At 45.1% G+C, this 26,296-nt stretch overlaps 1 long non-coding RNA gene across 2 annotated transcripts in view; it reads left to right on the plus strand.

The window, feature by feature from the left end:
* The window catches only part of LOC309606113, a 42,493-nt gene continuing 16,197 nt past the window's right edge, over window positions 1–26,296 (plus strand). For both annotated transcript variants that reach the window (XR_014231663.1, XR_014231664.1), the window contains exon 1: window positions 1–26,296. This exon is cut by the window's right edge. This is a non-coding gene — a long non-coding RNA (uncharacterized lncRNA).

The following is a 26,296-nucleotide window of genomic DNA, read 5'->3' on the forward strand; positions in this document are numbered from 1 at the left end:
ATCTATTACTTCTAGGAGTTTTTTTGGAGATTCCATGGAATTTTCTTCATAGAGAATTATGGCGTTTGCAAGGAGGGACAGTTTTATTTCTTCTTTTCCAATCTGTATGTCTTTAATTTCTTTTACATGCCTTACCTCCCTGGCTAGAAGTCCTCCACTATACTGAATAAAAGTGATAAGAGTAGACATCCTTGCCGTGTTCCCACGCTGAGGAGGAAAGTGTATAGTGTCTCACCATTAAGTATAATGTTAGTTGTTTATTTATTTATTTATTTTTGCAGATGCTTTTATCAAGCTGATGAAGTTTCCCTGTATTTCTCCTTTTCCAAGATTTTTTTTTTCATGATGAATGGGTGCTGGATTTTGTCAAATGTATCTTCTACATTAATTGATATATTATTGCGATTTTTCTTCTTTAACCTGATAATATTTTGGATTACATTGATTAATTTTCAAATATTGAACCACTTTGTTTCCCTGGAATAAGCCCCACTTGGTCATTGTGTGTAATTTCTATGTTTCTGAAATCTATTTGCTAATAATTTGTTAAGAATTTTTAAAAAAATCTATATCCATGAGGAATATTAGTCTGTAGTTGCTGTCATTAGAGTTTTTTCATACTGTCTTTTTCTCGGTTTTGGTATCAGGATAACACTAGCTTCATAAAATAAATTGGGAAGTGTTTCCTCCTCTTATATTTTCTGGAAGAGATTATGTATAATTGATGTTCTTTTAAAAAATATTTAGTAAAATTTTCCAGTGAAATCATTTAAGCAGATCCACATTTTTAACAGCTCACTTTTGCTGCTGGGGGAAAAACAAGTTGGAAATGTTTAGGCAAAATGGTGGAAAAATTTGAAATGGGGGAATTCCCTATCCTGCTTCTAATATAAAGAAATACTAGATAAACTATAACACAGAAACAATAGATGAGGGAGCAAAAGAGTAAGACATGAAGAGGAGAAGCTAGAAGCTGTGAGCAAGATCAGACAGTAAAAAACATGGGTCGGTAGTTCTGAAAATAACCAGAGAGAAATTCCAGAAAACAAAATTATGTGGGAAAATATCTATTCAATGGGTGGACTGAAGAAACTAGATAGAGCTGAAGAGAACATTAATGAAATCAGCCAAAATGTTGCACAGATGGATAAAGAGATGGAAACTTAAAGAAGAGATAAAGGGGAAATAATTGACACTCTAAAAGAAGATAAAAAATAGATCACAAATGGATGAACAACAAGGAACACAGAGAACTATATTCAATATCCTATAATAAACCATAATGGAAAATAATATTTAAAAAATAATGTATATATATGTATAACTGAATCACTTTGCTGTACAACAGTAATTAATACAACATTGTAAATCAACTATACTTTAATTAAAAAAAAGAGAGAGAGAGATCATGAAAAAAAGTTTAGATATTGAAGGGATAGAATATAAAAACAAACTCAAATCTAGAAACAGGGTAGCAAAACTGCAGGAGGTTGAAAAACCAGAGAACGAATTTTAAAAGTTTCCAAGAAGAAAAGAAAATTATCTATAAAGGAATGGCAATTAGAATGAGAGCACATAAATGCCATAAGACTTTGGAAAGATAAAAGATTTTCAAAAGGCAAAGAGGAAATAATAATCAATCCAGAATTCTATACTGGGATAGTTATGATTCAAGGTTGAAAGCTAAATAAGAACATTTATACATGTATTTCAGACATATAAAGATGAAGAGATTTTATATTCATAGGCCCTTCCTTAAATAACCTCAAAGGGAATTATTTTATAAAATTATATATATATATATATATATATATATATATATATATATATATAAAGTAAAAATTTTTAAATGTATATAAATATCAAGTGTTGGCAAAGGTGTTGAGAGACTCATCCATAGCTGGTGGGATGTGACTTGATGCTTCCCCTCTGGAAGAACATTGGGCATTGCCTAGGGAAGTGAGATGTGTAACCCTAAATCCCAGAAATGCTGCTTTTCTCTTTATATCCTACACTAGAAACTCTTATTTACATGCACCAGGTTATGTGCACAAAGATCTCCTTTGCAATAAGGTCAACAAGAGGGAAAAACATGAAGTAACTGAATGTTCACCAAGTGGGAAGTGTGTAAATATATCGTGGTGTAGTCTTACGATGGAATACTACTCAGTCCTTGGAAAAATGACTTTGTTTTGTTTGAATCAGCCTGATAGTGCTCAAAATATGAGGTTGAATTTTAGAAGGCATAATAGAATGTACAGAATTGTTAACCTTATGGAAATGTAACACATACAATGCTAAAAATGTTTCATAGATTAACATGGTATGTGTGTTTGTGTGTATGTGTGCATAGTAGGCATATAAAAACCTTGACAAAAGGATGCTATCTGTTAAAAAAATATTCATTCTGAGACTTGTTAAAATGGTAAGGAAGACTTTGGTGAAGACTATTGCTATAGGAGAGAGAGATCGGACTCAACCCAAAATACAAGAGATAAGTGGGGATTTATAGCCAAGAAGCAGGGTGCAGGGGTCAGTGGATGGAAATTATGAAGAGCAGGCATCAAGGTGGGGGGATTCTTGCTAAAGTGATTTAACAGGATTCTTGATGAAGGCAGGCCAAGGTAATAAGCTATCAGGGGGGTGGAGGCATTCTTACCTAACTGACTTATCAGGATTCTTGCTAACACTGGACTCGGCAGGCTGAAGACAGGGCCCAAAGATGAGGCCTAGTGGAGAACAGGGCACAAATTTTGAGGCTGCCCGAAGTTTGGTCAAGGAGAGAATCTTAGTCAATACAAAGAGTTGGATAATGGTTCCTACTGGAGTGCTTCCTGTGGAGAGGAAGGGTGGGAGTATTATTGGGAAAGGGCTCAAAGGGACTTTATTGTCTTTATATTCAAAACAATTTGAATTGAAATATCAAATGACATTTTAAAAATATGCTGAGTACAAAGAAGTATGTTAAATTTTTCTGAGTACTTTTCTATGTTTGAATTCCGATAGATTGGATGAAGCAAAGTGGACGCAGAGGTACCAGTGAGAGGCTCTGGCAGAGATGTCAGTGGTTCACACCAGGATGGAAGGGTGGGAACTGGAGAGAAAGCTGTGGACCAGATAGAAGCACAGAGACCCAAGATTACCAAGGCCATCGCTTCACTTATCTATTTCTGATAACCAAACACCCCGAAGCAATAGTGACTCTTTTTTTCCCCTCTGTGAAGTGACCCACACATTCTGCTAGGCTTGCCTTGTCTCACTGGCTGCATTTGGAAGTGTGTGCCTGGGTTCAGCTGCAGTGGCTGGCATGGCCCAGCCATTCTCTCCATGTGGTCTTTCATGCCATGGTCATTCTTGTGCAGCATTCCAGGGGGTAATCCCCAGTGAAGGAGCACTTATCAAGTCTCTCTGTCCCATTTTCTGATGTCCCATTGCCCAGAGCAAGTCACAGTGTGAGATGGAAACACACAAGTGATGTGATCTACTGGGGACCATTACTCCAAAAATCTACCACAACAATCTTTAAATGAGTAAGATAGTGTTGTATTGACATAGACATAAAAAAGGCAACACATAAAAGCCAAGCAACAAATGCAGGGGAGGATAAAACAGATAAAGCTATTGAAGAGCAAGGAGGGATAATTTCCTTTACCAAGAATTAGCATGAAGGGTGAGAAAGGATTTTTTTTTAACAAGGTGCTGACAGCACTAACTATAAAATAAAGGATCCATAAATTTGATGACATTAAAATTAGGAATGTTTACCTCAAGCAGAAGAGAGGTGTCTGGATTCTTTTATCAGTAGAGGACCAGTGTCCAGATGATAGTGAGAACTTGTGTGAATCAACCTAGAGACGATGGACAACCTATCAGGATCCATCCACAGCCCCTGTTCTGTATTCTTTTATGGGGTGGTCAGTCAGGTGTTGCCGCAAGAGAAGGTGGAGGAGAGGTGCAGGAAAACACAAAGTTTGTTACACTTAGGAGTCCTAGACACAGGAGCTGGCATGCCATGCAGGGCCCCATGGGGAAGCACCAGAGTGGTCAGGAGGCAGGAACGGGGTGGGGGTGGGGAGCATTTAGTCAAAGTCTTTAGTGGGGCTTCTGCAGAAAAGGTGGGGCAAGGTGAACAGCTTAGGACTGGCTAGTTTGAATAATTCTGGCTAGCTTTGGGCTATGAGGGTGGTCCCTAGTTACATGGTGTCTGGCTCTGGATGATTAAGGCAAGGGAATATTGCCTCCTGGGATGCAGGGTCAGATAAAGGAGGTCTGGCTCTGGGTTAGTCACTTTGCGCATCAAAGGCTTGCTCCCTCCTGGGTCCTTTGCCCTCTCTTTGAATCTGCTGGCTCAAAGAGGGGCAGTATCTTCCCAGCTAGAAAGTTTTTGTTTTGTTTTAGGATGCTATAACATCTTAATATACAGAAAATTAAAAGCATCTACAATACAGCCTCACAGGTATTACATAAGCATGTCAAAAAAGATGAAATCCAATTGGTCAATAAACATATATAAAGATACCCCAACCTCATTGCTAATTAGGAAAACGCAAATTAACACCATAATGAGCTACACCACATACCTCAGAAGAGTAGAAGCTTAAAGACCTGAAAACAGGAGGTGATGAGATAGATGAGGACTTGCAGGACTTCCCACTTCCCATTGCAGTGTTGTGTATTTTATACAGGGGACCTGCACAGGGAATTTTCAGAGCAACATACTGACTACACCCCAGATGTCTATCAGCTGTACATCAGATAAATGAATTGCTGAATACTTGAAATGGAAATGAATAAGTTACAGTGCTAAAACCACTCACCAATAAATGATAAGCTACACAAGCAAGTCACAGAGAACACATGTAGTCTAATTCTTTTTCTGTAAGATCAGTAGCTGACAGAAGCTAAACTCTGTTGTTTGGGGATACCTTTGTAGGTGGCAAAGCAATAAATAAAAGCAAGAGAAATGTTGTTAAAAAGGAGCAGGGGTATGGTTGGGGAAGGCATGGGGGAGGGACAAGCCCTCTGAGACTCTGGCCAAGGTCTATTTCTTGGGTATCCAGTTGCCCCCTTTGTAATTATCCTTAAAAAGAAAAGAATAATAAGGGTTGAAGGGGACAAGAGTGGGTGAAGAGCATTTGAGAAGCACACTTGCAAAGAGACCAATGGCTTTTGGGATGCAGGCACTGGAGACAGAGGAAGCTGTATGAACAGCCAGATGTCTGGGGCTAAAATTGGGAAGATTCAGTGATGGGTTAGATATGGGGGTGAGAGAGAGAGAGACAGCCAGAGGGACTCCTAGATTTCTGGCTTGTTTACTGGGTTCATGGTGGGCCAACCTTTCAAATAAGTAAGATTGGCTTTGTTATGGAAAATCGGGGCTCTTAACTTTTTGACTTGGTGGTGCATTGTAGGCTTTTGGTCAAGGAGACGATTGGCCATGTGGCTTTGGTGCTCAGCGAAGACGTGGGAGCAGATGCAGGTCTTGGGGATGCCTGTGTGCAGTGTTGATGAAGCCATGGGTGTGGGTGAGAGTGCCTATGGGGGCAGGGGTTGAGCCCCTGGATGAACACCTGGTAGTATGGCAGCCCAGAGCCCAGAGGGGCTGTCAGTTTGAGGAGAAGGTGATGGTTTAATGTGAAGAATGCAGAAAGGTGGGTATAATGAAGTCTGAGACACATGCTTTGCATTTAAGACAAGAGGATCACCGGTGGCTTCAACCAAAATCACTTGGATGGTGCAGTGAGGATGGAGACCAGATAGGAGAGGGTAGAGTGAGGTTGGGGGCAGAGGTCAGGTGCCACCCTGTCCGCTAGGAAAAGGAGCACACAGTGGGTCAAGAACTAGGCTTCAAATGTGTGCATCGTCCATGCAATGCTACCAAGGAGCTGTCAGTTTTATTTGCCCCTGTATCCCCAGCACCTGGGAAAGTGGTCCTGACAACTAGTAGAGACTCAATAAACCCTGTTGGATGTGGAGGGAGAGTATCCCCCAATTTCTGGCACCAAACTCAACCAAAACGATGTCATTTAATTTTGATTTCACACAGCTGTGTTTCAAATATTTACACCTAAGCAGACATGCACGCTAATGGAAGATTCATTCATTATACGCACATTGTTTTAAGCAGCCCTGTAATCATGAAATGAATTCATTGCAAGTGGAAAACTAATTGCATTATATCATGTCGGTAATTGAGAGTTAACATCAAAGTTCTCTCTTGCCCAGGAGGGTTGGACACCTGGGAGTGTCTTGAAACAAATGTCAGGGAAGGAAGGGAAGTGACAGCCAACCCATCGAGGGCCAGATTCCCAAGCATCCTCTCTCGCAATCCTCAACTTCTCTGAGCAAGCAGGTGGGTCCCCAACAGCAGATGGGGAGCCTCGCACTCAAGGGCCCACAGCTGTTACTTGGCAAAGATGGGATGCAGGATGTGTGCCCACATCATCTGAGTTTACAGCCTTTCCACTAAGACCCATAACCTTCCAGAACTATCCATACACTGAGGAGTAAATTCACAGTGTGCAATCATAATAGATCTTTTTGTGGAGGCAACCACAAACTAGAAACTTTCCAAGGGCTGTCAATGACTTAGCACACACCTGGGAGTATCTCCAGATATTTTTATTCCCACTAACTTCTTGAGCTGTTTCACAATTTTAAGAGAGAGTCTCCTGAAGTATGCAGGGAGAGGCCCAGCTTCTTCAAGTACTGCTTAGAAATCAACACGGGAAAGCAGTTTAAGCAGAGCTAGAAAACACTTTCTTCAATTAGACCAAATCAGGCACCTGCCTCTTCTCGGAATCTTCCCTAGATATTCATCCAAATTTCCATGATACACGCTTCCCGAATTGACAGTGTATGAGCATCCTGTCTTGTCCACCATTGTCACCCTGCTATCTCAGGTGACTTTGCCAACCCTACCAAAGGCCGTGGTTCCCTGGAGGGCCAGGAGGGACCAGGTCTGTCACGGTGATGCCTTGGAGCTCACAACCCCACAACCCCACTGGGCTGGTGGTATTTTTAAAATAATAAAAGCACAGATCCTAAATGATTTACATGGGTCATTTCTTTTTACCCTCACACACAAAAATATTTTTTTAGAGGGATACTCTTTTTCAGGCCCATTTTACAGATGAGGAAACTGAAGCCCACGGAGCTAAAATGACTTGCCCAAATCACACAGCTGTTAGATGGGGTTGAGGGGGGGGGGGAGCAGGATTCAGACCTTGGCATCTGAAATGAATGCAAACTTCCCTCAGAGGGCGTCCCCATCTGACTGACTACCTGTTGCCTCTGGCGCCCCAGACTTTTTAGATGAAGGTAAGATTTGAAGAGGAGTCGGTGACAAGCCAAGAGTTGCTCAGGTTTAATGGAGTTTAATCTGGAGTTTTCTGTTTCCCTTCACCTTGCTCCTCAGCTGGAGCTTTCTCATTAAGAGAATCAAGCATATTTGTTTCTCTGCTTGAAGCTGCAGAGGCGAGAGGTTTAAATCTGGGAGGGTTGGGGGGACACGGGAGAGAAAACAAAAGAAATAGCAATTTTGAAAGCGCACGGATTAGCCCAGAGGCCGTTCTCTGTTTTCATCCTTCGCTTCCACACAGAGGGTTTTATGTACAGCCTCTCCCACTCTTTTTTTTATGATTATTATTCCTCATCAATTACAGAGGCCTGTTTTCGGGAGAGAACAGTGAGCAGAGATGGTGCGGCGGGCGGATGCTTTTATATGCAAAATGTGTCTCTTAAAAATGGAAATAAACAGCGTTTGCTGGGAGTGAAGCCTTTGACTTTGCAATGGAGAGTCTTTCTTGACTCCGCACCCCAGCATCTAGGGGGACGTCTGCATCCCATCCAAACCAAGATGACACAGATTGGGTGATTGATGGATGCTATTTCGGGTTTTATTTTTATTTTTCGACTCCAAATGCTGTAGACTGAAACACGGATTTGTTCTCGGCATTGATTCCTGGGATATCTGCACACGTTTTCGGTGCTTAGAGAACACAGTGTGAAAGGGAAGGGGCAGTAAGGCGACCAGCAGAGCCATTTGGAAGAGGGGGGAAAGTCTTCTGTAATTCTCAAAGCTTTGATTTATTGCCATATTCAAAAATCAATTATAGCCTAAGGGCCCTGGAATGAAGGGGGTGGGGGGAGAAACAATATGACAGTTCCACATCTGGTGGAAGGCACAGCTGTTTCTGCTTAGGAAACTGTCCCCATGCCCAGCTCCTTGAACTAACGCAATTGGTCCTGCCTTGCAGGCTGTCTCCTGCGGGTCCCAGGGAGGAAATCACATCCTCAGTACAGCTGGCATCTGTGGCTATGGTTTTAAAATGAAGATATGCAGCCAGTGGTCTCTGGTCTTTGCTCAAGGTAACCTCTGCTGATGCATTATGTGTTGAATAAGATCTCTTGTCCAGGCAATGAAGGATGGATTTGCGCTGAGAGCAAGCAGGGCAGAGTGAAGGAAGAGGAAGAAGAGACGGTTTGAGACGTGAGACCACGAGTTGTTTCTACCTCTTCAGAATCTGTGGCCGTCACTAGCTATCAGCCATCAGCTGTCTGCTCTGAGCACTACCATCTCCCCAACCAGCGAAAGTTAGGGGAGGGAGGCCAGGGCTCCCTGCTAATAAAGAGTCTCCCTTATTTGCTGGTGAACACACAGAAGATGGAAGCAGCCTCTCGCCAAGTTTACAGCCAAATTCTTTCCCAGGTTTGGTGGAGCAGCTGCACCAAGGATGAAGGCTCACCCTCCCCTCTCCAGCACAGCATCCTAGGACAACAATCAGAAAACCTAGGGTTTATCAGCACTTTGGGGCATTTTCTTCAAGAGTGTGAGGCTCGGGCAACACATTTTAAAAAATACCTATTAGGTGCTCAGCCATAAGGGTGACACAGGCCATGTAAGAGTCTCATCACTCTTCAAACAGCTTTGAATCTGTTAAAGAACCCAGGATGTGTGAGAAGGGGGTGGGGGGCACTCTCAATGCCACGGGAAACCAAGGAAGGTGGAGGGTCAGCGAAACTTTACCTCCTCTCTCTCTGGTCTCTGCTGGGCCTAGGAGCCAAATTGACCTAAGGCAGAGGAACAAGAGAAAAGCGTGAAGATCTTCACATTTATGTGGGAGCCCCCGCAGGAAAATGAAGACCCACGGAAGAGGTAAAACCTTAGTGCCCACAAACCAGGTTGAATAAAGAGGACAATTGTAGAAAATAACTGGAACACATGGGGAAACAACAGGACAGTGGGAGTCATGCTAACAAGCCTGTTTGTACAGATTTCTCTCTCATCCTCGACTCCCATCTCTGAGGATAAGAACGTTTCTTTCCTCCTGGTACAGGGAGAACATCTTCCACATGGGAGTATTATGTCCTGCTTTCAGGAAGAAAAGGGATTCAGAGCAACCTTCTTGCACCTACTGTTTTCTCAGGTGCCTTTAGCTCAAAAGAGCCCTATGCCAAGGTGGTATATTTGGGGGGTGTCATTTTCCGCCACACTTTGTAGGGGTTTGTGAAACTAGATGGTATCAAAGACAGCTTCATGGATCTCAGCTGGAACTCAATGTTTGGGGAGAGGGTGTCTCCTTGGAGACAGACAGGGCCCAGTTAGGGGGTGTCTGGTGCCATAAACCTGCTACATCTGGGGCAGGAAAGGACCCTCTGGTTGGGAGCTTGTGCTCTTTGGGGGAATCATAGGAAATTGGTGTATCTAGGTAGGGTGAGGTCAGATGCAACCAGATGTGACCAACCATCTGGAAGAGATGGCAGTTTCAATTCCCCCAGGATGGGAGCAAAAGAAACTCTAAACTCAAGTTCTAAGCTGACCACTCGCTTCTTCCTGCAGAGCACTAAAAATAGGATTGAGAACAGCATCCAGCATCACACAAGGCAACAGCCTATGAGCCAGACCATGGGCAGCCGGCCCCTCTCACGCCTTCACCAGATCCTGGTGTGATTAGCTACCTTTATGGTCAATCTTCCTGTCTGGCTTCCTTCCTGGTCCATCTGGCTTGTTTCCTCCCCTGACACCCGGCCGCTTCTCCTCCTGAGCCCTGAGGGGATCCACACACTGCAGGCTCTGTGTCAGGATGCTTGTGAAATGAGATGAAACACACAGATGCCAGCTCCGAGCACGGGACATCCAGGGTCCCGGCTGTGTGGAACGTTCCACAGCCTCCAAAAAGATGAGGGGAAACTTATGTCATCCAGACAGAGACTTTGCGGTCCAGCATCTAAGGTGGCTTTCAGAACATCCATAGTTATACTTCGTGCACATCTGGGAGCTGAGAGAATGGGGTGATTCCGGGAATCGAGGGCCGGTGGGGAGCCATGCTTGCGCTCAGATCCGTCCCTCACCAGGTGGATCCAAACCGCGGCCAAGTCCAAATCCCACCCCTGGCAGTGCCTTGTGGCTGGTCCCCGGCAAGATGCTTACATCCTTGGGGGCACATTTTCCTTACCTTTGAGAGTGAGCAGGGGATTGGTTTTGGAAAAGTGTGGGTGGGAACTCAGAGCCCCTCCTCTGTGGAGCTGAGTGAACCCTGGGGTCTTGGCATCCCAATCTCAGGAGACTCCAGGCTTATAGGGGAGAAGGGGGAAGAGTATCCAAAGGAGTAAGGCTGTCGGCCCAAGCCTGTCTGTTGCTAGAATATTCTAGTGACCCCAGGAAGAGGTCAGTTTATGTCCCAGCTTCCTCCCACATGAGGCTCTGCTCATTCGTTCATTAAGCCAAGCAGAGAATGTTGCTAAAATGTCTCCCAATAACCTTCTCTTTCTTCCCACAAGCTTCTAAATTTCTCTGCACAGTGATAAGGACTTCTCCTTGACCAAACTTTAGTTTTAGCAAGAATCCTGCTAAGCCAGTTTAGGGAGACTTTCCCCTGACAATATCCAATCAAGGCCCTCAAGGTAATTTATTTTTATTCAGTGACCCCTTTGCCCTCCTGTTGGCTATAAATCCCTCCCCAGCTGTCCTGTTGTATCCTGAACTGAGTTTAATCTCTCTCCCTCACTGTGTTAGTCTTGACCCCTATTGCAACAGTGTTAACTCACGGCTTCCTTGCCTTATTGGCTCAGTCCACTGCAAGTTTTCTTTGATAAATTCATGACCAATCATTTCCTCAAGGGGAGTCAGGAGCCATCCACTGGTTTTGAAAATCATAAACCCAAGTGCATCCCATAGGGTCATGAGTCATGAGGAGTGAATGAAATATTGTAACTTGCACAGTCGCTGGCTTGGAGTAGGAGCCCTAGCAGCTCCAGCCCCTCAGCATCCACTGCCCATTGTAGTCAGGAGTTGGAAGACAGGAGAGAGGGAGCTAGAGGGTGTAGGGAGTCTGCAAAGACCGTGTCTGTGTGTCATTGCTACTTCCCCGCATTTTCCATACAAGCAAAACATAGCAGAGGGAGCTGGACTTCCCCCAGCCTCTGTAAATAAAGATTCTGACTCTGAAAGATGCAAAAAGTGAGAAGAATAAGCCTAAAGGCAGAAAATGTAATTCCAGAAGCCAGTGACTTGTGAGTGTTTCCCACAAATATTTGCTTGACTTGAACTATTAATCAGAAATATTATCTGATAATATTCTGATTATATGTCTTTGCATCTCTCATGCCGCACGATAATTAGCTATGACATGTTTAAAACCCTGAACGAGTATTCTGAGACTTGAAGGAACAGAGGGAGATTGACAGGGATGAATCTGGAAGAGGGTCAAAGGTGAGCATAAACGACTGGTTTTGTGCATCTTCTCATATCCACGGGTGTGGGATCCACTAACCCTGAATTTCAGCTTCTAACTAGTCTACACTATTGTGTGTTCACCTATTACAAAACAACAACAACAACAACTTAAAATGTTGAGTGGGACACCCATAATGCTCTGAAATAATCTCCTGTTCATTTCTTTTTCTGGATTTTTCTATCTCCTACCAGCATTTATTTCTTGCAAAGTATGGAGCATCATTTGTATGAATCAGTCATTCAAAAGGGAAATCATTTAAGGCATTAGGTGTCTATTTAGAAAACCATGGATTCAATCTAGCCCATTGCCCAAACAAAGTTTTTTTCCAGGCCTTTAGTTTTATATATCATTTCCCTTTACAAGTGTGTGTTGTATAGGAGGCAATTAAAGTCCTTCTTAAGTTGTTTGTGCAAAGAAAATGAATTGATGCTTTTTTATTTCAATGTAAATAAAATGAGCTGTAATAACCCCCAATTAGCACATTAAAATAAGTTGAAGATTTGTTTTATCATTTCATTGTAGAGGAAAAAAGGCAGCAATGAGAACCTTATATTAAGGACAAAAACAGAATTAGTTGTTTGCCTTGAAGAACAGAGAAAATCTAATTTAAAACTCTGCGCATCTTTGATAATTAATTTTGCACCAAACATGCCATTAGAAGGTCTATAAAATATCTGATAGTTTTTAAAAAGCTAAACCAAAGTATCCCAACAAAGCAGAAACCTAAATGAGAATGTCAACAGTAAAAATTTAGCACGCATGATGAAATTAGGAGAGAAACAGAGCCAAACCAAAAGTTTTGTCTTGCGTTCTTTCTTTCAAATTTGGCAACTCAAGAAGTGAATTCAAACCTTATCAAGTGAGGGGATAATTGGGACATTTTAGACAATAAAACTAACCAAAAAGTAAGTGAATAATCAGAAAAATCAGGTGTGTGTGTGGTGTGTAGTGGTATATATGTGCGTGGGTTTGTGCATGCAGGTGTGTGTATGTGTGTGTGTGTCTGTGATGTGTTGTTAGGAGATAGAAATAAGCAAAGTGTGAGTCAGATATTGTTTTGAGTATATGTGAACATGCATAAGTAAGAAATCCAAGGTAGGCAACTTCTTTTTGGGTTTACAGTGCGGGACAAACTGACAGTAGATGACAGGCACTATTTAAACCACCTTTGGATAAATTCACCCACCACAGAAAACTGTTGTCCCTGAAGGATGGGCAAGACAGGGTAAACGCTCCAGTGCACGCACATGTGGTTTAGCATTCAAATTTTTTTCCTTAGTCAATACTGAGACAAAGTGAAAAGACTTCTCAGGTTTACTGAGAAGAATAAACTGCAAAAATTGCCCAGAATTGTCCTGTTTGCTGTAGCCATTGGTGCAATTCGTGATCTCAGGGCCTCACTCCCAATCCACATTTGTATTTGGTGGACCAACCAGGAGGCATACAGACAATCCGAGACGTCTCTTCATCTGCCCAAGTAGCAGTCTGAGCTGCAAAGAGAAGGTCCATTAGAATTATATGGGATGACAGAATCAAGGAGAAAGTCTTAGAATACCCAGGAATTAAGGCCGCCTTAAGGAAATAGAAGGATGGAAAAGTGGATAGTAGTTTCATGTGCCTCTTGATGGGATTAAGTATGACCTTTTGTTGTGTGGTTTGGTTTACCTTATGCCAGTGGAAGATGAGAATTTCCAGGAGAGAGAAGGTGAGAAAGCATGTCTAAGTTGGGCCCCAAGTTCTACCTTGGCCAAGGACAACTGGGGCTCTTGACTGACATGACAGCTCTACAGAGATTCATGTCTTAAGGGAGCTGGGTTTCCTGCAAGGATAATCCAGGTGCTGTTACCGAAAAGGGGAGTTAGTGTTCAGCTTCTTGTCCATCTCTGAGGCTCCTCCAGGACACTGATCAGTGGTCGGTTCCCAGGCTAACCTTCCTTGACCTGTGGCAGACTTTGACCCTGTAAGTCTCCTGCTTCTCCCAGAAACACACTTGTCCGTTGGCCCATTCATACCACACCTTCCTCCATTTATTCCTGTTCACTGGCTGCTTCTTCCCAGCCCCAGGATAAAGGGATCCATCCTTGTTCCATCATGCTACCCTGAAGCCAAACACCCATCACATCTCCCTGGACCAACCACGTAGTCTCTTTTCAGGTATTGCTCCAACCACCACTTCCCTCTAGTATCATCCCAAATAGAACACACATTCATAATCACAGATGGGTCGGGTTCCCCTTCTGCACAAACCCTACAGCTGGTTCCCAACGAGCTCAGAATCAAAACCCAAGGACTAACAATGGCCCACCTACTTCCTTTCTGACCTCGTCCCTATCTGACTCCACCCACCCACCTCACCGCTGACCTTTGCACTCTCCATGCCTCCTCCCAGGTTTCCCTCAGTCTGGGTGGTCTTTCCCTCAGATGTGTCCTCATGCCTTGCTCTCTCACTTGCAGCACCTTGGTCAGTGGTCATGTTCCTGGTGAGGCCTTTCCTATGTCTCTGTTTATTCTCTCCACACTCATTACCACATCTAATATATTTTGTTATTTTACTCATTTATGTTGCTTATTGCCTCTCTCCTCAGAACAAAGTTAACTCCCTGAGGGTGGGAAGCTTTGCATAGTTTTGTGTATTTTGTTTGCCATTCCACCTCCAAAACCTAGAATGATAATTGGCACACAGTCGACACTCACTAAATACCCGTTGGATTAATGAATGGGCTTGTGGGAAAATTAATAATATATCACAAATTAAATTAACACAGTGTCAGGCATTGAGTAGGCTTTCAATATATTTATTTAGTAAAGTAAGGGAGAGGCCATGGGTGATTTCCACCCACTTTATCTGAATAAATTCTGAGAGGAAATGCTTAGTATTATATGACTGACTAGTACTAAAATCTTCACACAGTGCAGTCTCACATGGGGTGAGACTGCCCATTTTATCAGGCAGACACAGATCAACAAAGCGGAAACCCATGTCAATGCCATGATTATGGATATATATTGAGCTCTCACTTTGTTCTGAGCACTTCACACGTATTAAACTACCTAATCCTCATAAATCCTGTATTAGTTTCCTATGGCTACTGTAATAAATTACCACAAACTTTGTGGCTTTAAAAACATGTTTTAAAACAAATTGACTCTCAGTTCTAGAGCCCAAAAGTCCAAAGTCAATGTATCCAAAGGGCGATACTTTTTCTAGAGGCTCTGGGGGAAGATAATTCCTGCCTCTTCCAGAGTTCGGTGGCTGCCAGCATCCTTGGCTTTTGGCTGCATCACACCAGTCTCTGCCTTCTCAGTGTGCCTGTCTGTCTCCCTCTGTGGGTCTCTTATAAGGATAGTTACCTTTGCATTTAGGGCCCACTGGGATAATCCAGGATGATCTCATCTCAAGATCCTAAACTTATATCTGCAAAGACTCTTCTTCCAAATGCAGGAATATACAGGGTTCTGACATGTATACCTTGGGGGAGAGGGGACATTTTGTGGCCTACCACAACCCCCAATAAGGCAATTACTATAGTTCCCTGCACATTTCAGTTGGGGAAGTGAATCCTGGGGAAGTGAGATAACTCACCCAAGATCACACAGCCAGCAAGAAATAGAACTAGTGACTCAGCCCATATGCTCCACCACTGTCATTACTGCACCACAGTCATCTTAGAGACTGATGGATCCTATTCTATTCCATTTCTACAATTCTGATTCTTATTCTAATTCCACACCCTAATTATTCAGGTCCAGTTGGAGTCTCATCTGCTACTGATGGCATCGAAACATCACTAAAGTATCTTCAGAACCCAACAGCCATCGAAGAAGGCTGCCTGGGCCAAGGAAACCAACCCTAATAACACCCAAGCCCCCAGTCCCTACCTAATGAGATCCCAGGTTCCACAGCCTGATGTGTTCTGGACATTCTCCTTCTGCCCAGGCCATCCCCATGGAGTTAAGATTCATGATGGTCAGAGCAAGGGCAGGCACCCTGGCAGCAGAGCAGTGGTGAGTGCAGACAAGAATCTCTTCTCTGCTGGTAGAGGAAGCCACACCCGAAAAATTTGGACACTCTGCTGTCTGGAAGCTGCCAAGTGGAGGCCAAGGCCAGGACATGAAGAAACAAGACCACGTCTCACTGGCATCTGGCCAAGTCCATCAACAATACAGCACTGTTCCACTGGAGGCCCTCATTAAATGTCGTCTCATTTGAGAGTTCTAATGGATGTGGACACCACCAAGTTCAAGGCCCTCATTTAGAAGCAGGGCATTTGAGGACCCGCTCGCCCAAGCAAGCTCACCTGGGGACAGAGTGACTCCTCCAAGTCCCAATTCAATGCCTGTTGAGTGACCATGATGGTGAGGGTCATTTCCGCCCCTTTCTGCAGCCTCCACACTGATAGACACATTTTATTTCCAGCACGGGAAGAAGCTCCCAGTGAAGCCTTGGTGAACTGAGCCTCAAGTCTCCATGCAAAGAGCTGGACTGCCCTCTTAGGAGCCCCCTGGGGGCTTTTCCAGGGCTCCTGTGGAGCCTCATCATGGTCTGGTGGCATTTCCCCACCCCAGTCTTCACAGTGAGCAGTGGCTTTGAGGAGCTAACCTCTACTTGTGGGCTCTTTGTAGGGAACATAACCCCACTGGTACCTACAAAACAGTGGAGGTGCTGACACCTGGAAATCTCCTTGTGTGTCCCTTGAATGGCTGCACCTCTGAGTCTTGCAGGGAGTTCTTTTAATAAGAAAGATAAAAGGTATCAGTTCATCCACAGCCACACGTCACTGGAAGGAAGGACAATCCCTGTTCCTAAAGACCCCTTGGTTTAGCTGGGGAGAAATATAAGGAAAGAGATGATGGCCATCCAGGGCTGCTGTGAGAGGGGTACAGAGGAGAGGAGTGAGGAGTGGGAGGTGTAGTCCTGGAAAGCTTTCTGGAGGAGGTTGTGATGAGCCTTGAAGGACTTGTAGGGATCACTTAGACATAGGAGAATAGGAGGTGTTTTCCAGGTAGAATAAAGCAATTTGATCAAGAGCAGAGAGATGGAAAAACCCATGTGTGTCAGTTTCCTGGAGCTGCCATAACAAATTCTCACAACCTGAGTGGCTTAAAACAGCATACATTTCTTTGCTTATATTTCTGGAGTCCAGAAGTCCAAAATCAGGTTATCAGCAGGGCTGCACTCCCTCCAGAGGGTCTATGGGAGAATCCGTCCCTTGCTTCTTCCATCTCCTGGTGGCTGCTGGCAATCTCTGTGACTGTGGTCATCTGGCCTTTCCTCTGTGCAGGTGTCAAATCTCCCTCTGCCCCCTTATTATAAGGACACATGTGGTGGCATCTGGGCCCATTTAGATGACCCATGATAATCTCTCCACCCCAAGATCCTTAAGTAAATCACATCTGCAAAGATCGTTTTTCCAAATGAGGTGTCATTTACAGGTTCGGGGAACTGGGACCTGATCTCGGGGGTTGTTATTCCACCTATCACGTCATGCCATGTGGGTAGGATTTGGCGGCTGTTTGGGGCAGAGAATATGGGAGCACCAGGAGACAAGGCAGGTGCTGGGCTTCAAGGAGCCTTGTACGTTCTGCTAAGAAGTCTGAACTTGGACCAGATTCCCAAACATTGAACCAACCACCCTTACTATGACCACTAACATTTATTCCCTGAGGCTTCGGAAGTTAAAAATGACCGTCGGCTCTGCAGCTTGTCATCCACGTTATTCACCACCCTTCAGTCAGTCGCCCAGCACATGTTTTTTAAACGAAAAGTCAATTTCTTCCCAACTGCCCCTTTCTTAATGTACAATATGGAGTTGATTCACAACTGGTAGGAACCCAGCTTCCCTGTTTACTTGTAATGGTCACATTACTTAACCTCTGTAACAACGACCACTTTTGTGGAGTCCATGCAAGGCATGGATGAACTCATTTTATCCTCACAACACTCCCCTGGGACAGGTAATCCTATTATCCCTGTTGTACAGGTGAGGAGGCTCAGAAAGGTAACCCACCTACATACCTGGGAACTGATGGAGGCAGGAAGCTAACCCAAGAGGCAGGCTGCCTGCTGCTTTCTTAACCATTATGTTCTAAACAAAGCCTCTCAGATTCATCACCTTCCACTCTCATGGGGCACTCACAGTATGCACTGCCCAGGAGAGTCTGAAGATGCAAGGGGGTGACCCAGGTGGGACTTAGAGGGAGCCCCGCACTGGTCCATGCTCGGCGGGTGGTTGTTAGAGCTACCCATTCTTGTGGGTGAATTGAGGGGGATTCTGCTAACATTTGACAGCTCCCCAGGGTTAGTGAGCTTGTAACCAGGTGAAGAAGAGGCAGATGCACTGGGGACCCACTCCCTGGACCCTTTAATCTCAGGTTCCATTGTCACCTTTCTTTACCTGGCTGTCCCTCTCACGGTGCATCTCTCCCTTCTGGGCTTAAATTCAGCAGCTGGGGCCACTTGAAGAATCCTTTGCTTGGGTTCCCAGTCTGCTTGTAACCGGGATGTGCCCCCCACCCCCCGCCTCCTCCTGGGGTAGGGAGAAGGGTCTTCAGGCTGGGAAATTAGAATGAGGAGATATTCTCTAAGTTAATTTAATCTCTGCCAGTAATTCAGAAACCATCATTTGCACACGTTTCTGAAAGGCTTTTCAAAGAATTTAAACCCTCCATTTAAAATTCTCATTATGGTGGGGAATGGTCCCTTTGGGGCCCAACAGTTTACTTTTGGTCTCACAATCCCTAAAGGTACAGATTTCAATTTAGAGCTTTCCACATGGAAGCCGTGAAGGTGCTCGGCCTCACGTGTAGCTCTCTCCCCCCATCTGGGCAAACTCACTCATTTCCAAGTCATATGAGCACATGAAAACATTCATCAAACTTCCGTAATGTAATGGTCCTTGCTTCTGGGATTCAATGCAACAGGTAGATAGAATTACATCTAATGCATATTTATTGGCCAATCTCTCCGTTTGCTAAAGAACATTAGTACAATTGGTAACGAACTTCCTGTTGACTTAGATGAGTTTGTACTAAACCAAAGGGGCCCCACACCTTCCCCAAACCATGATTGCATTTCTCAGGAGAATCTCACTTTCAAATGATCTTGTTAGATATTGTTAGAAATTGATACACTTGCATACCATGAATGTTAAAACTCAGAAAATACTCAACCTCTAATTAACACCCCCGAGTCTTTCCCTAATTAATCAGTCACGAAAGAGCAGATCCAGGTGCCTTTTCTGTGGCTGAGCATGAGCTAAAGCCTTTGTATTTATTAATCTTGATGACCCACCAGTCGGCTCACGAAGGTTCCTTCAAGGTGATGGAAAACAAAGAGCATGCTGGGTACTCAACCCGTGTCAAGTTGAGAGTCCTTTGGACAGACGATTAGGTTATTCCCAGTTCTGTCCTACATCTTGACACATTAAACTTCAGAAATTGCTCAGAGCCCAGAAAAATCTGGCATTCCTAAGCTTCTTGATAAGCCTTTCACAAGTAATCCAGTGAGTTTCATTCTGTGAGTCATCACTGAACACCCCTTGCATACCCCACCCTGCAGACAGACAGACAGATGGAGAGCAGAGGCCCCTCCATGAACTGGATGGATGGATGTGCTCATTGGGGCAATGGGGACGGTGGTGACTCCAAGGTCTGGAAGGGGTGGGGTAAGTTTGGGGAGAGAGGCATTTAAAGGAAAGAGGCAGGAAAGCAAATTACCCTTGACCCAAATCTTCATAAAAGAGAAGCCCATCTCAGGAAGGTCAAGAACGGCGTTTGTAGATTTGGGCTATTTGGACAGTACTGAAAATTCTTGTGTCTAACAGTAGGGCAGAATAGGCTCAAGGAAATGAGGGACATTTGCTCTGAGTGGAGGCCTCAGAGCATACATGATGCTGGCTCCCAGGTGCACCCAGACGGGTCCCAGGACACCAGCCCTGCAGGCGGCCATCCAGTGTGTCCACGGTTTGGCCTCTGGCAAGAGCAAGTCCCTTTGAACAAAAGAGAGCGCTCTGGCCCTCCTCCCTGCCAACAAGCCACGGGGCATCCCCCAAGACCCCTTTCCCAGGTACTTCTTTCTGGTTGCTTTTGCATTTAGAGACTCTCTCTAGGTTGGGGGCGGTCCTACATCCCAGCTGGATCTGATGCATGGGACTGGTCTAGGGCTTAATTTGTCTGTTTTGGGAAGAGAGGTGTTGAGCAGTTGGAGTAATTGGTCACTGCTTCCCAGGGACCCAGATAATAAACGAGCTGTCCGCCCCTCCACCCCCACCCCAGCTAAGCGTTAGGCTGTCAGCCCCGCCACCCATCCTCAGCTCCCACCAACACCGCAGTTAGCGATTCCAGCCCCAGTGCCTTCCAGTTTGGAGAGATGAAAATTCATTAAGAGTTTAAGTAAATTTATTCATTTAGATCTACCTTAAAGAGCTTTCTGTAATGGCCTTCATTACATTTTTAAATGGGATTGGGAGGATAGTAATTTGGAAAAATCTGCTTCAGCCAGGGGCACTTGGGTGTTGTACACAAATATATCACCCTGTCACACACACCCCCATGATCTGGAGGTGACTCAGTCCTAAGTGTCAGCCCTGGCCGTGAATCACAGCCCACGGAGATGTGGAGGCATGCAGCTCCGGGGAGAGGAACGGCCCAGGTGGTGAGCAGGATGAGTTTCTGCTTTAGCCTCCAGGGGAACATTTTCTTTTTTTAAACCTGCTTTACCTTCTGTCTTGGCCCCAAGAGTTCCCATATCTTGGCTGGGATGACCTCTGTGCCCACTGTTCCCCATAAAGGTTTGAACATTGACTCCAGAGTTTCTATTAGGATTTCCAAAGACAGTGAAGACATTGGGCATTGCTCCATCCTTGGTCTCTCCATGTGAAGTCACAGTCAAGAATATTATCATGTGGTTATTTCAGACATTTCATTAAGTAGAACATTGTCCATGGAATTAGGAGTAAAGCATGTTTTTGTAAGACCATAATGGATCAGGCTTTGTTTTAAATGGATGGCGATAAAAACCTGCATGGCGTGGATTTCACCATTGAAACAGATAAGCAGGTTCTGATTTGTTTACACTTCCTTGCCATCCCGTAATTTGTGTCATAAACTAGTTTCTAATAAAATCCGCAAATAAAATTTCTGACGGGGAGTGCTTGTCATGCAGAATGGAAATATCCTGAGCTTCTGGCTTTGGGAGTTTTACTCTTGGTTTTCCCAGCAGTGTGACTTGAGATGCTTTGGTCTCCTTTCTGACTGGGAAAGAGAAATGCTCTGGAGAAACCACAGGAAGTTCTGGGTGCCTGTGGGTACAGGCCCATCTCAGCTGTGGGATCACCACCCACAGGTAGAGGCCCTCCAGGTAAGCTCAGCTCCCAACGATCTTCCACACCTGCCCAGATGTGTCAGTCTGAGCTAAGTCACTGACCCCTCAGCTTCAGCATTGGAGTCTGGCGTTTTAGGACAGACAGGCCTGACACAGACTCACAGATCCTTGGGGAACTCCACCTTATGCCAGCCTCCTGATGTTCCTGGGGGTACCTCTGGGCCCACTTTCAGGAAAGGCCACACCTGACACATCTTAGGATTTCTCCAAGGCACCTCACCTGGAATTCTCCCTCGTTCATCTGCCTCCATCACCAGAATCTCCTGTTTGAGACCCACTGGAGGGTGAGGGGGACTGTCTTAGTCTGTCCTGCCTGCTATAACAGAACACCCTTGACTGAGTGCTCTATTAACAACAGACATTTATTGCTCATGGTTCTGGAGGCTGGAAGTCCAAGATCAAGGAGTGGGCACATTCAGTGTCTTGTCAGAAGCTTCATCCAAGTTGCAGATGACCATCTTCTTGCTGTGTCCCCATGTGGTAGAAGGAGCAAAAGAGCTCTCTGGGGTCTCTTTTATAAGGGCACTAACCTCATCCTGAGGGCTCCACCCTCATGACCTTAGCACCTCCCAAAGACCCCACCTCCATACATCACTTTGGGGGTTACATTTCAACGTATGAATTCTGGGGGGGACACAAACATTCAGTCTATTGCAGGGACCATAGTCGGGAGTCTAGAATTGTCCTATTAAAATGTAGATAAGTGACCAGGAAGTGTGACAGTATGCCCTTTGCCACTTACTATCCCATCTCTGAATTGGAAGGTGCTGGGTTGGGCTGGGGCCCACAGGGGATGAGGAAAAGCAGGCCCGAGGGGCAGAGACCCCACACCTCTGGAGGGCAGGGTCTGGTGTGAAAGGCCTCGTGGGTCTGAGTCAGCCCTCTGAGCACCACCATCTACTGGGAGCAGATCCCTGGGGTGGACGTGCCAGTATCTGCTGTGGGGACCTTGAAGGCTCTTCTGGAGAAGGTCCAATTGGGTGCAGTGCCAAAGTGTGAACGTGCATCATGGCCCCAGATGGGAGGAGAAGTGTGGTGCATCTCACCAACCATTGCTCTGAGCTCATCCACATTTATCTTTGTTCCCACATGAGATGGATGGCGATACTGACCCAGGCTGGAGGCCAGGTGGGTGGACCTGGGTTTGGCACTGTCTGAACACGTAGAGGGCGAGACATGTAAAAAATCTTGCATCAGTTTGAAATTACAGATTTTTAAAACATATTGCTTCCCCTTTGCATGCCCTTCCATGAATTCTGATGAAAATTCACACATTAGCAGCATGCCCCAGTCAGGTAAAAGATGGGCTTCTGCTCCCAGCAAGACTAGTGGTTTGCCTGGGACCGAGGTTCCTGTGATTGAAAGTGATTACGGCTCAGCTGTAATGAATATATATTAAGCTTTCCCTCTGAGCCCACAGAACCATTTGATTCATAAACAAATTTCTCTGAGCCTGTGAGGCAGGAGAGAGAAATAGCAGCTAATTTAACCACTGACTCAATGGCGAGACAGCACAATGTAGATCAAGCAATTTGAAGTATAATGGAGGAAATGAACGTGACAGCAAGAAGCCAGGATGCTCATAAGGACAGCCCAGGGGCTCTGAAATGAAGATGGTAGAAGACGTCCATGGTTAGGGTGGTCTCCATGCCAACAGGATGCCTTCCCACTGAACCAGCAACCCAGCCAGCCCTCAGCAGAGACCATAATACAGGGTATGCCAACTGCCCCCAGGGTGGAGAGGACAGGTGTGTCCCAGAAACAGCACCAACTATGGAGTCAGCCAGTTCGAGTGTGAATCCAGGCTCCCTCACTGTCATTGTGGGACTGCAAACAAATTACTGGACCATTCTGAGCCCCAGTTTCCATTTCTGGAGAAGCAGAGCCATAATTTAGAAATTAGAAGCAGCCCGTGCAGTGTGAAATGCAGAGCTTCTGGATCTGAACTCTGACCCTACCTCCTGGATGGCCTTAGGCAAGTAGCAAAGACCTGGCTTTGCCTCAGTTCCCTGTCTACAAAATGGGTTGATGTGAGGATTCAGAAACACAAGTCAACAGCTAACCCTGCAGTCAGACCACAATAAACATTAACTAGCTTTCGTATTTCATCATAAGCTTATTGTAAGTATCCAAGCAGGTTACAAACATCAAGTCCAGTTCCAGGCTTTCTCCTACGGAACCCAGAGAAATGTCATTTTCTTCTTTCCCACAAATCCTAGATCTCATCTTCTTGTGGGGAGTGGGTCAGCTACCGTCATCTTGAGACAGTTCTCATTCTTCCCTTGTAGACATTCTGGGGCATTCTTATACCAATTGTTTGAATCTCCATTTCTGTATCTGTTTCACCAGTTTGGGGGGAAAATTTTAAGTAGCCATTTTCCAGAATGTGTCCCGTGGTACATGCATCCTCCTGGGTGACGTGGAGGGGAGAAAGAAGGGTCTCATTCCCATAGCCCCTCCAGTCACCTGCAGATGGTCCCATGACCCCACTGGGGACCCACTGCCTGACTTCAAGTCATTTACCTCCACTCAAAAGATGATCAAAGTTTGCTCCATCCTCTTACGCTCGGGGTAGCAGCAACTACCTGATGATGGGCACAAACATATTTCTTTTCTGGGTGTCGGTATTTCACCTTTCCAGGGCTGTCTCACCATCTGACTCCAGTACTTTGTGCCTGAATGTTACCTTGAATTGCTTGACCTGGCGAACCCGTGTCTTCTGACTCAGAACCTGTTTCGTCCTGGTTTGACTCATCACTTCCCATTTCAAAAGAGAGGAGGGGGGGTGAAATAAGCCTGTGTTTGGCGATATTATATAAATGCCCTCACACCAAAAATAGTTTGCACACATCAGAAGGGCACACAAAAATATTCCATCACATTTGCTAAACCTCTAAATCAAAATTTTATGATGCCAAAGAATTTGCTCAGTCACCAGTCTGGTGATTTTTATGAGATTCATTTTTCTAAAAGGAAACAGGGAGGTGAAATAGGAGTTGTAAGCCAGGCCGTTTCAAAGGATAAACACAGAGACCCAAAATAGGAAACACAAATAGTTTAAAGGCAACTGCGCCAATTTGACACAATCAGATAGAAAATGATAAAGCACAGCCACTCTTGGTCAATGTCAATCACGTCAAGATGGCAGACTTAGGTGGAATCAGGCTCCTGGGACCTCCACCAGAGCCCCGAATTTTCCTGGGTTTCATGCTTATAGTTCTAGGAGCCTGGATGACAGTAATTCTTGAGATGCAGGATGGCGCTTCGGGTTTCATTTCATTTGAAGAAATGAAAGATAACCATGCAAGTTTCTGTGATGTTAACTGTGGACAAAGCATGTTGTCAAGCGTTTCATTTTGCGTTGGTTCTGAGTGTCCAAGCACTTGACCACGCAGGGCTTTTGAGTTAAGAAAGATGTGTGTGCAGCCCAGGCCCTTGGAACTTAACCCCAAGCCCCGCAGGGGAGGGGAGCCCTGGGGCTCATTAGCCAGGAGACCATGCACACATGTACATGCGGGCATGTTGATGGTACCCAGGATCTGATGGTGAATCTGACCAATGGCTTGTGAAGACAGGTGGACAGCAGATGGCTGAAAGCACATCATGGCCCCATGCTTCTGAATTTGAGTGTGGGTTGTGTGGGATTCTCATTTTCAGAATTCAGTTGGAGTGGTGGGTATTGGAAAATTCACTGACTTGGCTTATGTTGGCTGGTCGTCTGGGAGCAGTGGTCCTGAGCAAGGATCCCTCCTCTTGCCCCCAGGCCTTCCCAGAGCACTGTGGACGCATCCTGCCCCCTCAATGCTCTGCCTGCTGCCCATGACCTTCCTGAAAATGAGATGAAGTAGCTCATGCCCTTGGCTGATTCCTCCTCAGCTGTGAGCCAGGCTGATGCTAGCGGAGGCAATCAGATGAATGGATGAATGAATGAATAGATGGATAAACAAATGAATGATCAAACATGGAGCTCTTAACTGGAAGGTTTCCTCAAACATTCTTTGGGAAGGTCTAGTGCAAGAGGACTGGAGATATTGCTTGTAGACTCAATATATTCCATTTTATTTACATTATTGCTGTAGATTAAATATTTGTGTCCCCCAAATTTTATGTGTTGAAATCCTAATCCTCGAGGTAATGGTATTGGGAGATGCGGTCTTTGGAAGGTGATTAGGGTTTAGTTTCCTCATAAATGAAGCCCAAGAGAGGCCCCTCACTCCATCAACCATGTGAGGACACAGCAAGAAGATGACCATTTATGAATTAGGAAGAGAGCTCTTACCAGGTGTCAAATCTGCTGGCACCTTGATCTTGCACTTCCCAGCTCCAGGACTCTGAGAAATAAATTTCTGTTGTTTATAAGCCACCCAGTGGCTGGTATTTTTGTATCTACCACCATTGAGCCTACTCAACAGGCACTCCACAAACTCTTTGTCCATGTGAACTGTGTTGACAAATCACGACAATTCTGGGGTAGGGGTTACCATTCTCCCCACTGTGGACTCGAGGCAATGAAGGCTCTGAGAGGCTGAGTTTCTGGTCACAGATGGTCATTGGGTCTCCTGACTCCAAACCTTGCACACTGCCTTTCCTTACTTTGAAGGAGAATCTGATCACAGAAGACCTGACATCCTGAACCTTAAATACTTCTCCAGAGAAAAGAGGTGGCTCCTTTGGATGAGGAGCCCCTAAAATTGATGGGAGCTCAGTGGTTGAGCAAGTCCTCACATGGGTAACAGGAGAGGACCAAGAGATCCACAAGGATGCTGGCTCGCTCCCAACAGGAACCCCCATGATGTCCTTGTCAGGGCCTGCTTCTCCTGCAAGGTCACTCATTCATTCCTTCACTCACTCATTTCTTCACTCCTTCATTCAACAGACAGTTGTGAGCTCTGTGTGGTCAGGGTTCTCCAGAGAAACAGAACCAACAGAATATGCCTGCATACAGAGAGATCTATTGTAGGGAATTGGCTCATGTGATTATGGATGCTGGCGAGTTCCAGCAACCGCAGGATGGATCATCAGGCTGGAGACCCAGGAAAGAACTGATGCTGGGGTTTGAGTTCAAAGGTCGTCTGCTGCAGAATTCCCTCTTATTGCGGGGAGGGGGGGGGCGGTCGTCAGTCTTTTGTTCTGTTCAGATCTTCAACTAATGCACTGAGGCCCACCCACACTAGGG

The sequence above is a fragment of the Balaenoptera borealis genome, assembly GCF_965194805.1.
Source record: "Balaenoptera borealis genome assembly, chromosome: 1".
NCBI lineage: Eukaryota > Metazoa > Chordata > Mammalia > Artiodactyla > Balaenopteridae > Balaenoptera > Balaenoptera borealis.